Source organism: Rhipicephalus sanguineus, chromosome 2 (genome assembly GCF_013339695.2).
Source record: "Rhipicephalus sanguineus isolate Rsan-2018 chromosome 2, BIME_Rsan_1.4, whole genome shotgun sequence".
NCBI lineage: Eukaryota > Metazoa > Arthropoda > Arachnida > Ixodida > Ixodidae > Rhipicephalus > Rhipicephalus sanguineus.
The window spans coordinates 195168414-195182756 of record NC_051177.1 but is presented as its reverse complement, the minus strand read 5'-3'; the positions used below and the strand labels follow the sequence as shown (position 1 = coordinate 195182756).

The 14343-nt window shown below is 48.8% G+C and overlaps 1 protein-coding gene across 1 annotated transcript in view; it reads left to right on the top strand.

Annotated features, from left to right (window-relative positions):
* The first annotated feature begins 12717 nt into the window (after positions 1 to 12717).
* Positions 12718 to 14343, top strand: part of LOC119383951 (protein D7) — a 44241-nt gene continuing 42615 nt past the window's right edge. Inside the window, exon 1 of the mRNA XM_037652226.2 lies at positions 12718 to 12939. The gene's annotated coding sequence lies outside the window, so the exon portion shown is untranslated. The remainder of the gene's footprint in view (positions 12940 to 14343) is intronic.

The window sequence follows — 14343 nt, the reverse complement described above, 5'->3', positions numbered from 1 at the left end:
AGCTACCTGTAACCGTGGTTAGCCGTAACCGTAATTAGCTTAACCGCGGTTAAGGCTGTTCGTGTGACAGCGGTATTAAGGTAGTGAGTAAAAAAAAGATTTTTTTGCGTTACAAGAAAAAGTTCTACGTTTCGCGTCCCGCTCGCACTCTTTTTCAGGGTTTTCTTCCAGCCGGGGGTCACGCCAATTCTCCACAATAAGGCAGACTCTTCATCGGCAGCGCACCTGTAGACCGGTTGACGTTACCGGCTGTCGCCTGGATCGGCCAGAATTCCACAGACGTGGGAGTTGTCGAATTCGATGCGGGGGTCGTTTACCATGCTATGCTCAGCGAGTGTACTCCTTTGTCACGCGAACTTGCGGGCGTCGTTTTTATGTTGTCGCAGCCTTTCGGGGGAGTTCTTTGTTTCCCCCACGTACAAAATTTCACGACCAGCACGTGGTATGGAGTAAACCAGCCCCTGCGCTTTCTCTTCGGCCGGCCTGTCATTTGGGCACGAAAAGGCGCAGGTGCCAGCAATCCACCTGCTACATCCACTTCCACGAGAAGCATGTCCCTACAGTTTCTCATGGCGAATTATGCGGCTTTCATCAAGCTTTGTGTGGCGATGGCCAAAACCTCCACACAAGGAGTCGGCGCGTCTTAAGAAATTGGCCCCAACAATTTCCACAAAAAAGAAAGCGATTCCGCCCGCGCTTTCTTGGTCAGTGCCTGGCAGGCCGACAGCAGTCCGACGCTGCGACAAAAGAATTACTCGGGGCGAGCTCTGGGAAAATGCCACCCACAGGATGAAAAAGTAACGAGTAGCGTGACACCCCACGTTTCCGAAATACGAGCGTATGTTAACGTAGGTACGTTTCCCGTTACAGTTCCTAAATTGTAGCGAGTACGTTACTAAGTTACCGAAGAAAGTAACGCGTTACCGGTAACGCCGTTACTTGTAACGCGTTACCGCCAACACTGGAGCTCGTTTCGCAGAAATTCTTGTGTCGACGTCGTTGGTTATCCGCGAAAAATCAGTGTTGCCCGTGAGCTAAAAATCGAGATAGACGCAAGTAAATGAAATAATAAAAATATTCGATTCGAGCGGGAGTCGAACGTAGGCCCTCTGCGTAGCAAGCAGAGGGAAGGGCCTATGCAATGCGAGAAGTCTCCTTAACGATATTAATATTGCGTGGCAGAAGCGCACAATTTTCCCAGGCGTCAAGACATATCAATTGCGCAACGACTGGGTGTTTTAAAGGCCTATTCGTTCCAAAGCACTCCGGCATAATTAATCATCATCAGCAACCGCATCAACAAAGCGGGCACGTGCGCGTGTTGCTTTACGGACGCGTAGTGGGTTGTGGGCACTGCGCAACTGTACTTGCAGTAGGCATCCTGGGATAGTTTGAAGCCGCCAATTTACCCGCGCACTGGCGTTCCTTTCCTTGCGGCACAGCTGAGGTGTGCAGCGAGAAGCGAAGCCTGGCTAGCTATGGATATGGTAGCTATGAAGAAGGCGATGCGCGCGGATTGGCAACTTCCACGGCCTATACATGGTTTGCATTGACGTCACCGTGGCCGCCATCTTGGTGCACAAACTGGTTGAGACGCAGGGTGAACTCTTGCTCGAACGCGCGGAGCAAGAAACGGTGACGTCAGATTAGTTCCGGTGCACCCTCCAATCCCTTGTGCTCCCCCTTGGCGCAGCTGACGAACAGAAGAAAGCGAGGAGAGCACAAGGGAAAGCGCGGGGAGGGAACGACTGGGTGTCCTTCGCTGAAATGACACTCTAATAAGATAAAAAAGTCACGGTGGCCGCCATGTTGGTGAACAAACGCAGAGAACCTGTCTGTGACGTCACGTACAAGCAATGTATAGGCAGCGCGACTGTACAACCAATATGACGGTCATTGAGATTATCGCACCGCCGCTACATACAGACGGTTTAGGAAGGTACACGTTTGGCGAAGGGTGCAGCTCTCCGCACTTCGGTCGCCCTCATATTTATGTTTTTGTGAAAGCAGGGCAGCGGTTACATATCGTAATAAGTAAAGGAATTGTGGGTACGTAATTGCAGCCACATTAGGAAGATAATATGCACATAATTGTAAATAAGGCAAGCACACCCGTCGCGTTGCTTGCGGCACGCTTAATCGTGCTTTGCATCTCCTGCTGTGTCGTTAGCACAAGATGATAATGGGATACTCACTAAATAATCTCTCAGCAAAGTCACAGACATTCTCGGAGGTGTTCTGTATCACATTTTCGCTTGCATTATTGCATTCTGCTGCGTGGCTTGTTCAGCTCACTTCAAAACACGAAGTGGAGTAAGTACGGAAAAAACTTGTTGCCCTTCCAGACCGAAGAACCTCTTGAGGCATGTGTGACTATCAGAAATATGACTTTATTGCGTTTTCTTGCTAAAAAAAAAAAAAAAAAACTGCGGAATGCCACAAGAAGTCGGCAAGCAGCAAATGAAACTAGCGGCAGACGCAATTTTCGCGTTTAAGAAGTGAAGCTCCGGCTATCATTCTACGTTGCAATATATCATTCTACGTTGCTAGAAGTGCAATAGATAACATGGTACGGGACAGGGACGACAGAAACAACGCCATCGGCGAGTAATACCGAACAAAAAGTTATCGAGATGTGAAGGTCACGCAGACACTTCACAGACGCTTCAGACGGGGAAATATGCGACAGTTGTTTTTGAAACCAGACCTTTCATTATGTCCTAGAGGCGGAACACATTCCTAATCAATTCTGGTACTGTTTGCACAGCGACCGTGTCGAGCGGAGGTACGAAGCGTGAGAAACCTAGCGTGCTGCATGCATTCATGGGCCTTGGTCATAGCCTTGGTTATTTGCTTCCGAAGTTTAACCCGCTCAACCACTCACGGATTTTGAGGCGCTAATCTAAAAAAGAGGCTTACTTTGCCCCCCCCCCCCCCCCCCGCTGTACGCTGTGAGTATCGAGGTCCGCAGTAAAATCAGATGCCTTTTTCTTTTCTTTTTATTTTCCGTACACCTTGAGGTACCGAAAGTTTCAAGCTGATATCCATAGGCATGCGCAGGGTTCCACATGAGGGGGGGGGGGAGGCAAAGGTTCATCGCAGCGCCCCCCCCCCACCCTACAAAGTCGATGTATGGGGCAGATTTCGCCCCCCCCCCTTCTTAGGTGACTAGTAGGGTCAATGTACGGCGCAGATTTTGCGCCCCCCTCTTAGGTGCCCCCCCCCCCCCTTTTCGCACGCCTATGCTGATATCGAGAGCGTGCACAACGAATGCAAAATGACCACAAACAAGACAAAACAAGCAGTAACATTTGCTGACTCAAGCAGGTCCAACATTTCAATAATCTCGACAGAGCTTTCGGCGGCCCACGATACGTGAAAGTTGCGAATCGCGTTCTACTCTTGAAGGCGAAGCTCAAAAGTCCCCGTAAATTTTTTCGGCTGATTGTGCAGAAATAGAGGCTCATTTTTTTTTTTTTTTGGGGGGGGGGGGGTGTAGCCAGGTGTAAATACTTCATTTCAATCGCGCAACAGCAGTGACGGCGTAATACGCAAAAGAAAAGGTAAGTATGTACAAATACAATAACAAAATCCGAAAAACGCTGCGAATCGGTTGCCTAGGTTCCTGAGAACATTCGAACCGAAAGTTATAGCGCAGCACGCGGCCCGGAAATTACAACGAATTTTCAAAGTCGCCTAGAATTTACTCGCTCTTCCCTCGAGAAATGATGCCCTAATCCGAAATGACCGCGTTATAACCACAGAGTACGCGGCCATTCCCTGATTTGATCATCGGGAGCTGCATAGTTACCGTGACCGTCGCGGTGCACCCGCGCTATCACACTATTTATTATCAATAAAGGTTATTCCTCCTCCGAAATAAACGTGCGAAACGCCTTGTTTGGAGCTGTGCGAAAAGGAAGAAGCATGAAGGCCTTCCGGGAAGCACGCCCCGTTCAGCAAGCTCAATGAGCACGGGCACTACTGCGGGAGTCCGTTGTGAGTAATTGGCCTGCCGTGAAGGGGTGGGCTCCAGAGTGCCATTATCCTGTTTCTAACAAAGGGACAACCTGCTGTACTTGCAGAGACCCTCAAAATTCTTCACAAAGAAGTAAGCGCATTTAAGCGTGACCGCCACCTTGACGAATTTTCGGGAAGAGAACATATTTCAACCTGAGGCACGTAGCACAGCTTGGTTACAGGAAGCTACGCTCTAGGCGCTGCGCCGTGCTCCCGACCGGGCTGCAGAAAGTAGGCGCCTTTTCCTCTTCAAACCACTGCCACCACCACCACCACGCTCAGTAACCGTGAGTCCCTTCGTGGAAATGTGCCTTCGCCTCCTCGCCCGTGCCATCTCCCACTACGAGGCGCTGCGAGAGCGTGTGGGGACGTCACTTTCTCCGCCCTCTGCTGATCCACGTGACTCGACCCAGCCAATGGGGAAGACTGACTTTTTTTATTGGACCAGAGGGACCACAGTATTGTGTTGGAACCGTATTTAAGCGGCAAGCAAGGACTTGCTAGCTGGGATGTCTGCTCTGCGATGCTTCACCTTCATGTGTTTCCATGTGTGTTCTTACGTTTTTCTCTTCTCTAAAATGTCGTAAAGGAAACATTTTTTTTGCGACCACTCCTCGCTTCGTCCATTCCCGACCTTCTTCCGTGTCTTCGGCTGCCCACGGCAAGCGCCACAGCTCCTGCACGCTACCATACGCAACAACCGGTGCTCCGTTTAGGGGTGAGTAGACAGCTGTGCTTTCCTGCTGTGCATTCCGGTTATATACCTCTTTTGTAAAGCTTAGATTTAGACAATAGACCTTTTTCAAGCACACAAGCGTCACCAACGGGCCCGCAAGCACTCATGGAAAAAGTGTGTACGCCGCAGCAGTCGCCGCGACAAGCGCGCGGGTATGCGGGCCTCATGCTTTAGCTTCCCGGCTGCGCCGTGCCAGCACTTCTCATATCAAGTGCATTTGGCAAGGTGGAACATGTTACTGTGCAATTCAATTATGAAGTTCTTCTGTGTTTAGCTACGACGACCTCTCTACGATTTGTGTTCCCGCGTGCCACAGTTGGAGCAGCTATAGCTGAGCAGTTACGAAGCGTCATTGTTCTTTCATTTTTGTTGTTTTGGCGCCCGCATGCCCTACAGCATGAATTATGCAAGAGGATACAGCTCGGTTTTCTAGACTTTTTCCACGAGCGGTCAATGCAATCCGAGGATCCATATGGAATCAACGTCCGCCGACACCGTTCACGAGCACAAAGTGAGGCTCCGAGATTTAACGATTACGCGAGAGAGTACAGTCGGCCTTTAGTAAAATAAGTAGGGGTGTGCGAACATTAATCGAATAGTTCGATTCGACTTTCGAATAGGTAGTATTCGAAGTTTCGAATAATTCGACAGGATGATGATGAAATGAACTTTATTTGGTCCTGGAGAACGCCGATCAGACAACCCCCGAAGGGGGGTCCGCCGCAGTTGCTGGCCGCGCCCACGCCGGTACTGGAAGACCGTGGCCCTCCGCCCTTTCGCAACGAGCTCTCAGTCCAGCTGTCGGCATTCGACAGGACGAATGTCTAAAACGCGTCAAAGGCCAATGTTGCAACTTGGTTAGGGTAGAGGGGCTAAAACTAACGCTAACGTCGCCGTTCGTTAAACATTCCCTGACATCCTGGTTCAAAAGCTCTCGAAGTCTTACCCTCCATATGAATTCAGCATGCTGGTTAGCTACCCTCATCCAGTCGGCGTACATCTGCTTCTGGCGGCGATCGTCACGCGAAGTCGAGCAACGAACCTTGAGGCATTCCTGGTAAAATCTCACTTGACGCCATGATTCCGCGGTCAATATGGCACATATCCTCCTGCCATGTCCGTTAGATGGTTGCAGAAAGCCGCACAAAAGTTGAACTTCAACTGGGCAAACTCTATTCTTAGAAAAGCATGAAAAAGTTCTAGCACGGACCAAGCAAATAGCAATTAAAGAAGCCAAAGAGGCAGGATTGTTCAGATAAGTAGGGGACCACGGAAAAGGGCTCAGAGTACTAGAAATGAAGCTTAGAATAACAGAGAGCTGAGCTAGTTGGTAAGTATTCATTCTAAATAGACAGGGCGTGCAAACACGGACACAAGAAAGAAGTCAGGACACCACAAACGCCGACTAACAACTGAAGAGACGCACAACGGCTGAAAAGAAAGAAGGCACTAAAACTTATCTGCGCAAGTGAGATTTTACCATGAATGCCTCAAGGTCCGTTGCTCGACTTCGCATGACGATCGCCGCCAGAAGCAGTTGTACGCCGACTGGATGAGGGTAGCTAACCAGCGTGCGGAATTCATATGGAGGGTAAAAACTTCCGAGAACTTCAACCATGTAAGAGGAAGATTATTTCTACTGTTTCACCGCAAAATAACTTGCTAGTCCTTGGAGGAGCTGCCTTAGATGATAGTCACTGAAAAACCTTAGCCTTGAGTCCTAAATACTGTTTTAAGGCGAACCTGAAACCAATAGACGTTTTAAGTTTGCCGCGTACATTCACTAGACTTGTTCCTGAAGAAGAGCGTTCCCACTGCATTTCTGACTGCGTTGCTAGCACCAAGGGTTATAATATGCATCTCAAGTGTTCTGATCCTATCCGGCCTTTGGTTAATTACTGTGTCGAGAAGAAACTCAGGCCAGTAATTTCACATAAGGAAGGGTATTTTGTAATTATGCCGGACAGTTTGTTCTCAGAAAAAGCATTAACAGCCATAGAAAAGAATTTTAGGATGGTAAAACTCAAGCCATCGGTAGTTAGACAACGTGCTGTCGACCTTTTGTTAAGACATAATCTTGAGAGAATAACTTGTAATGTCAAGAAGTCTAAATCACTTACTTTAGAATTGTTTTTTTCAGCCAAAACACATAAGAACGAGATTCCGTTTCGAGCAATCGTTTCAGAGCAAGACACCTGGCAAGTCGCTGTATCTAGTTATTTGCAGAACTGCTTAACCGCTTTGAGTTTTTCAGACCCTTTTCGTATGCGTAATTCTCAGGCGCTAGTTCAGTTCCTCTCAGAGGAGAACCCCGGCTGTTGTAAGGCCTTTAGTATGGATATTGAAGACCTGTATTATTCTTTGCCGCATGAGGACTTGTTAAAATGTGTTAATGAATGTATTAACGAACAAGAGCACCGGACGGTTTTCACCGAAAAATGTGGTGTTTCTACCAGGGCATTTCTAGAAATCCTTTCCATGTATTTAAAGTCGACGCTGGTAGGTTGGAAGGAAGGTGTTTATGTGCAGAAATCAGGGATATGTATTGGTTCTAAAGTTGCTCCGGTTCTTAGTGATTTATACCTTAGCAAGATTGACAATATTTTGGAAGGCGCCTTAGGTAATTCGGTTATTAAGGTTTTTCGTTATGTGGACGATTACTTGATTTTTTTTTTGTAGTGGTGAGGACTTTGAAAAGGTGGTAACTTCCGTGAGCGAAAAATTTGAATTAAATGGAGGAGGGCTGAGCTTTACTAAAGAGGTGCCTCAGAATAATGGAATACAATTTCTAGACATTTCCTTAACGTTCCAGAAGAACCACGTGTGCTGGCAGTATTCTCCTAGATCTTCGAAACCGCTGTTAAATTTTTTCTCGAAGCACTCGAAGGTTGTAAAAAACGGCATTGCCATGTCTTGCCTTAAGTCAGCCCTCACCAAGTCGTGTGAGCACAAAATGAGTGATAGCTTTAACGCACAGGTTACACGTCTTTTAGATGTAGGGTATCCTCGTGATGCAGTGGCCACAGTCGCTGAACGTTTAAAGAAGTCTATTGTGTTAAGTCCGAGCATGGTTGCAGAAAGCGATAGGAAGAAACGCGTCGTAGGTATAGGGGTATTCAGACGGGGGAGGAATGCTCGGAGGAGACGGGGGGGTTGCGGATCACGTGACCACGACGTCACGGATTAGCGAGTGGGCGTGACCCCCCCGCGCCTCCTCGGAGGAGACGGGGACGTTTTCCCCGAAAGGACAAACAATCCCCCGGCGGTGGGGGATGTGGCGGAATTTCTGGCTCTTGTTTGGCCACATTGTTGCACTTGCTCCTGCAGAGAGCGGCAGTGGGTGTCCAGTCTGCAGTTGGGGTCATCTGTAGCTGGGGTCATCGTCGTCAGCAGCTGGTGAAACGGGCGGTACAAGCCACAGGAGTAGTCTGGTAACACTGGTCTCCCCCTCCGTTCGCCCCGTCCGTGTGAGTGGGGGGCATTTGTGGCGACTTCTCCTCGCGAGTTGACGTCACTAGGCTCCGCCTTTACCCCCCGAGCATTTCTCCTCCGTCTGAATACCCCTTATACCGTATACATTCATCGCTCTCACAGGCTAAAGAAAGTAGGAACTAGATACGGCGTTAATGTTGTTTTCACGGCTGCCAATAAGCTAGGTAAGATTTGTGCCGCTGTGCAGAGGAAGAATGAGGGAGTAAAAGACAAGAAGCGGACCGATATTTGTTTCGTAAAACACACCAACAAATTCACTGATTGCCGTGCGAGTGTGGTGTATAAGATCCCGTTCAGCTGCGGCCGCTTCTACGTAGGACAGACGGGCCGATGCATCAACCAGAGATTGTTGGAACATAAGAGATCGCTAACAGGAGGTTCACCTTCTAATCTATCTTTACATTGTCGAGATTGTAAGTGCACGCCAAAATTTGATGAATGCGCAGTGTTGTACCGGCATAGAAATGAAGAAACGCGCCTGATGATTGAAGCATGGCATATCGAGAATAGTGGTAGCGCATGCGTGAGCCAACCGTCGATTAACTTGCATAAAGATGAAATCAAATGCCTTAACAGTTATCTTCCACGTAGACCGCCACGCGTGCCGGATCGATAGGTTCGCCTGTTGCATGGGCATTGTTTAATCAAACAAGATTAACTGACCAACTTTTGAAGCACCAAAGTGGGGCAAAAAATTCCAATGAGAAAGTTGTAGATCGGTTTTGCAAAATGTCCGATTAGGCAGCTTCTAACTTCAGGGGCGTAGCCAAGGGGGGGGGGGTTAACCCCCCCCCCCCGAAATTTTTCAGTTTTGCTTGCGTATATATACACGCGCACATACAAACACACGCACGATGATACATAAAGTATGGTTGACCCCCCCCCCCCCCCCCGAAAAAAATTTCTGGCTACGCCCCTGTCTAACTTTCTGTCTATTAAGTATTAGTGCCTTTCTGCTTTCCACAGGTGCCCGCGAAATACAATAAAATGCCACTTGGCTGGCGTGCGGTCGTGAGATTCAACCGTGAAGCCCAGGAATCCAACCTTCGACTCCTGGATTTGTGCCACAGGAGTGAGGGTGTTTTTTTATCTGGACCATGCCGTCGAGACGTTCCCGCCATGGACCGTGCTGCTGCTGATGGTTTGCACCCGAGTTTCGCTATAGTGTCTCTCCTGGCATGGAACTTTTACAACCTGCTCCTTCAACTACGGCGTTCGTACATGACCGCTTGGCAGGAACAGTGGCGTAGGCAGAAATTTTTTTCAGAGGGGGGGGGGGGGGGGGCTCCTTGATCCGACATTGGGTCTGGGCAGATAAGTGGGGGGTCGAGTGTCATTTTGTGCTCTGTATCCCATGGGAAAAGAAATTTCGGGGGGGGGGGGCACGGGCCCGGTGTGCCCCCCCCCCCCCCTGTCTACGCCACTGGGCAAGACCACGCACCGCAACCAGAGGCATACGAGGAACGGGAGACGCCATTCTCCTTCCAAGCGCTTCGGCGTGACCTTCCCGGGGACTCTGGACGACGCGGCGAGGTGAACAAGGCTAACCGAGCGCCCCCTGAAGCCAGCCAAGTGAGTATCCATGCTCCATTTCAGACCCTTTTTAATCGCACTTGACTCACTTACTTGAAATGATACAAAATAACGCAGCACGTACGCTTCGTATCATATTTAACTACCATCGCAGTAGCAGTGTCACGTCAATCAAATGCAACCTGTCCTTGCAGTTACCAATTGAATCACGTCGCAGAGCATCTCGTCTCGTGCTCTTTCATAAAATATTCAATCAAGTTTTCAAAGCTCAGTTCGTTACGGCCCCACCTTATCGCTCGTCTCCTTGAGACCATTACCATAAGGTGTACACGTTAGTAGCTGCCGTACCAAAACTTTTTAATATTCTTGTCCCAGACACGTCCGAAGACTGGAACCACACTCCTTCCGACATCGTTTCCATTTCAAATCATGGTTCGTTTTGTTCGACCTTACACAATTATACTTACCTGATGACGAGTAAAGTGTATAGTATTGTGTATATACTTTTATCTTGTCTGCTCTGTATTTCTCATCGTACCTGCATTTGTATTCAGTTTCACAAGCCTAACATCGTACCGCAGCGCCCCTCCACGGTTCCGTTGTCTCCTACAGGAACATTAGGCGAGCTTCTTGAATCAAAGTGGCAATAGATAAAAGAAATGTGTTCGAAAATCATCAAAAATAAGGGAAATGGAATATTTGCTCGCTGCCTTCATAAGAAATTTTTCTGTGGATGGGAGACATCTTAGTACGATTAGACACAGCAAATACGGCAGTAATTAAAGAAATAATTACCTTCTTAATTAGCGAAGACAGAGGGTCGGGTCAAATGGGAGAATCCGCCTTTTTCACGTCCGCCTTCCCCTAGCGGGAAAGTCGCGAAACGTCTCGATCTCGGAGGCTTTACTTCTGGCAATGCCGGTTGTCCCGGCCCTACCAAAACGGCAGAGGGCAGCACAGGAAAATGAACAAGGCGGATTGCTGTCCTTCCTGTGAAGGAGGCCATTGGCGCTTTGAGATTTAAAAAAAATCGGCCTCTGGTAATTATTGCAGAGCAATGAATTGAACAAAATTCACCGGCGAAACCGAAGTTCCCATGACCATAATGAGGTGACTGTTCCCAATGGCGATTGCAGTGGTGTTAGTTCTGAATTTGTTAACGTGCGTGTGCCGTATACGTGCTGTGATCGCAAACCAAACACGTACACCCACGAAGCGAGGTCGATCGATGATTGGTACAACGACGCTCGTGCCGTCTTCGACAAATCGCAGCGGTGTGCACCGCGGCTCCCAGGCGCTACGCGCATTGCAAGAGACGGAGCACCAGGGCGCCCCGGCGCTATTTGATGAAGATGCCATCACTTATTCTGGACGTCTCGGAAGAGTATAGCAGTTGCGCTCTTCGGAGTTTCGGTTCCGCCGGCGAAATTAGTCAGATTTCATCATTCGCTAATAATTGCCAGCGGCTGCTTTTGCGAAATCTCAAAGCGGCAACAGGCTCTTTGCAGGAAGGGCTGCGATTTTCCCGTTTTACCCTACCGCCTATCTCCACTAATTAACTTAATTTCTTTAATTCCAGTCGTAATTGATGCCTCTACTCAGCTCAAAATATCTGCCGCCACAGAAAAAGGAGTTATGAAGGCAGCATGAAAATATGTCCTTTTTCTTATTTCTGAGGAGTTTCGGACACATTTCTCGTCAACGTGTTTCATTCGGTGACAGTCGGCTCAAACCGCTCAAAGGAAAGCGCCGTTGTGTATATTAGGAGCTGGTTCGCCAGGTTCCCGCGCCGTAAGCGTAACCTTAGTTGCAGAGGCGACCGCTACAGGCGCAGCTCGCGCGAAAGAGAAGTCTTCTCCCTCTTGTTATTCGAGCGTCTTCATGATGATATTAACGCAGGCAAAACCACATATAGCATAGCCAAATGTAGCATGCGCACGCTTGCGCGAAAGAGAAGTCTTCTTCCTCTTGTTCTTCGAGCGCCTTGATGATGGCATTAACGCAGGCAAAACCACATTTCCGCGATTTCCGCCATCACGCGTTCGGCCATAGCTGCAAGGTCTGCGACCGCTTGTGGTTCGACAACAACCTGACCACGATCGCTTCTGTAACAAGGTGTGACGTCTTTATATGACAGTAAGAGCATTCACGGTTTACCCGATTATATCCGAGCCAGCTCCTCAATCATCATTCACTTCGTGGATATGGCGTGATTTTATTGAATGCGTGCCGCCACCAGCCACGGCCTGCGCTCTTTTAGGACTAGGCTCATGCGTTGTTCGGCTGCAGAGCCGAACAACGCATGTGCTACCGCTGAAGGGTCAGCGCGCACCAAGGAGATATTTATACTTGTTTTACTTTATGCAGTGTCATTTCGCGTCGCACCTTTTTCGTGCACCTCACAGTAAAAATCAGGTGAGCGCTCGTCACCCTCCAGCTTTTCTGACGACTCGCCGAGGGAGCTTGTGATGAATTTCTCTAACAAATGGCTGTCTAACCCTGTGACGGCCGCTCGAATAATCAAACAGCCGTCACAGGAGAGACGGAAGGCTCACAAACTAGACCTAAATTCGAAACGCGCGCCGAAACGGACTGTCTGCGATGCTGCTGCCACTTGTAGCCCGATCTCGCAGCGAGCAATATTTGGGTTGCCTCGGGATCCCAACCATAGCTTCAAATGAATTTATCTATGATTCCAACATACGTGATCGTGACGCTATTTTCTATAAGGACCGAAACTATAATAGCTGGATTCCAGCGAGCTTGAGTCTATTTACGTCATCGGCTCCATAATTGTGTCATTTCCGATCGCTAATGTCACGGCCATGGTCACGGCTAATGTTGCATATGTGTTGCATGTAGTTGCATGCAAGCGGATCTCGTTGAACCATGGCCTCTGAGATTGGCACGTTTATTGAACGCGTGCAAGCCACTGCGAGTCAAGTCGAAGTCAAACCTGTCGGAAGTTTCGACTGGTTTGGATTCGGAATTTCTTTCGGTCACCCAAAATTCACTAGTCACCCGAAAGTCACTGCTTTCGTGTGATTGTGTTCCCGCACGTTCTGCAGCTCACACGCGGCACAGTCCGTCTTCTGTCCTCTCACTGACAAAGCAGGCAATCCTTCAGGCGTATTTCCCGGCTCTTCTTTTGCTGCTACGTAAGTCTTCGTGCTTTGTTTCCATTCTTGTGTGCCCCATGTGGAACAGTGCGAACTGGATGACAGTCACGACAGGTGCTGAATTTCCCGAGTCTTTATTCCAGTTTGCACCGTTTCACTTACGTCTTGTCTTGCGACTGAGTGCAGTTCAGTCGCTGTGAACGTACGAGGCAAGTGGTTTCGCTCGTCAGCGTGAAAGCGGTCAGCTTTCTTGGGCTCGTACTTTGCTCTTCCCGAGGCAGCCGAAGACGAAGTAGAAGTGAGCTTTGGTTTTTCTTTGTGCGGTCGCATGGTTTGTGTTATCGTCAAAGCCACTTTTTAAGCAACTTCAGCGCTGCTTTGCAAGCCCTGCGCGCGTCTGCTTTCGAGCTTCGCGAAGCTTCGAATTCGCCCGAATTTAGCGCTTGTACCTGGTATGTGTTCTGTATTCGTGTATTACGGCTCAGAAGTGCGCAGCGTACTAGTATCGTACGAGAAACGCCTATTCAATTAGTTGTGCTATGAGACGTTGCGTGTCGGAGGCTTTTCAGGGTTAGGTGTGACTTTGGCAGCGGCGCGAGCGTACGAATACCTTTTAGGAGCAGCTGAATATTGCATGAGCGTTTGTTATCCGACAGCGTGTGTAACGCGTCGACGCCCCTTGTTGCTTTAATTCCGGTGTTTGAAAACAGTCCTTTGAGCGGGTGGCGCATGTTAAACGGCGAATGCGACGAGTGCTCAATAAGGTGATGTGCTGGGCCAGTTCCCTGGACCAAATCCCTGGCCAAATCCCTGGACGAGGGCCTGGGCTTTTCAATGTCATGACGCTTGGAAGTTCCGTACCTGAAACTTCAACACAGTGGGTGTTTAACCCGGAGTTCATATTCATGTGCTCATTAGGGCACATGAAAATATTGTTATTTTCTACGCGTAATATTGCGTCAGCGCTGTGTGTGTGCGTGTTACGAAAGCTGGGCCCGTGTAATGTCAGGAACCATTAGTTGATAACTGCAGTTCGAAACTTTCTCGAAGTGTCTCATTAGCCGTCGGACTGCTAGGCCGCCCTGGCTAATTTTGCTTTAAAAATCTGGCACAAATATGAACCTCAGTTGAAAGTGCTGCGCACTTAAATATTAAACTAACCACGTTAAAGGCCACATTGTGAGCTGAAAATACCGAATGTTCATAAGCATTTGCTGCTTGTGTGAGGCTGTGAGCCTTTCTGATGCAAGTTCCCGTGCATGAGCCTAATTTCCCAGTGCGCAGGTCATAGGCACAGGCCCCGCCGCTTAAGTTCATTGCAGAATGCTTTTTGCAGTCCTGTTGTGCAGAACTGCCCAAAGAAGTGCTCCCCCCATGTAAAGGTAGCAATACTCCAAGCTGTTCACACTAGTTTGTACTCACTGTGAGCACAGTTCAATTGAT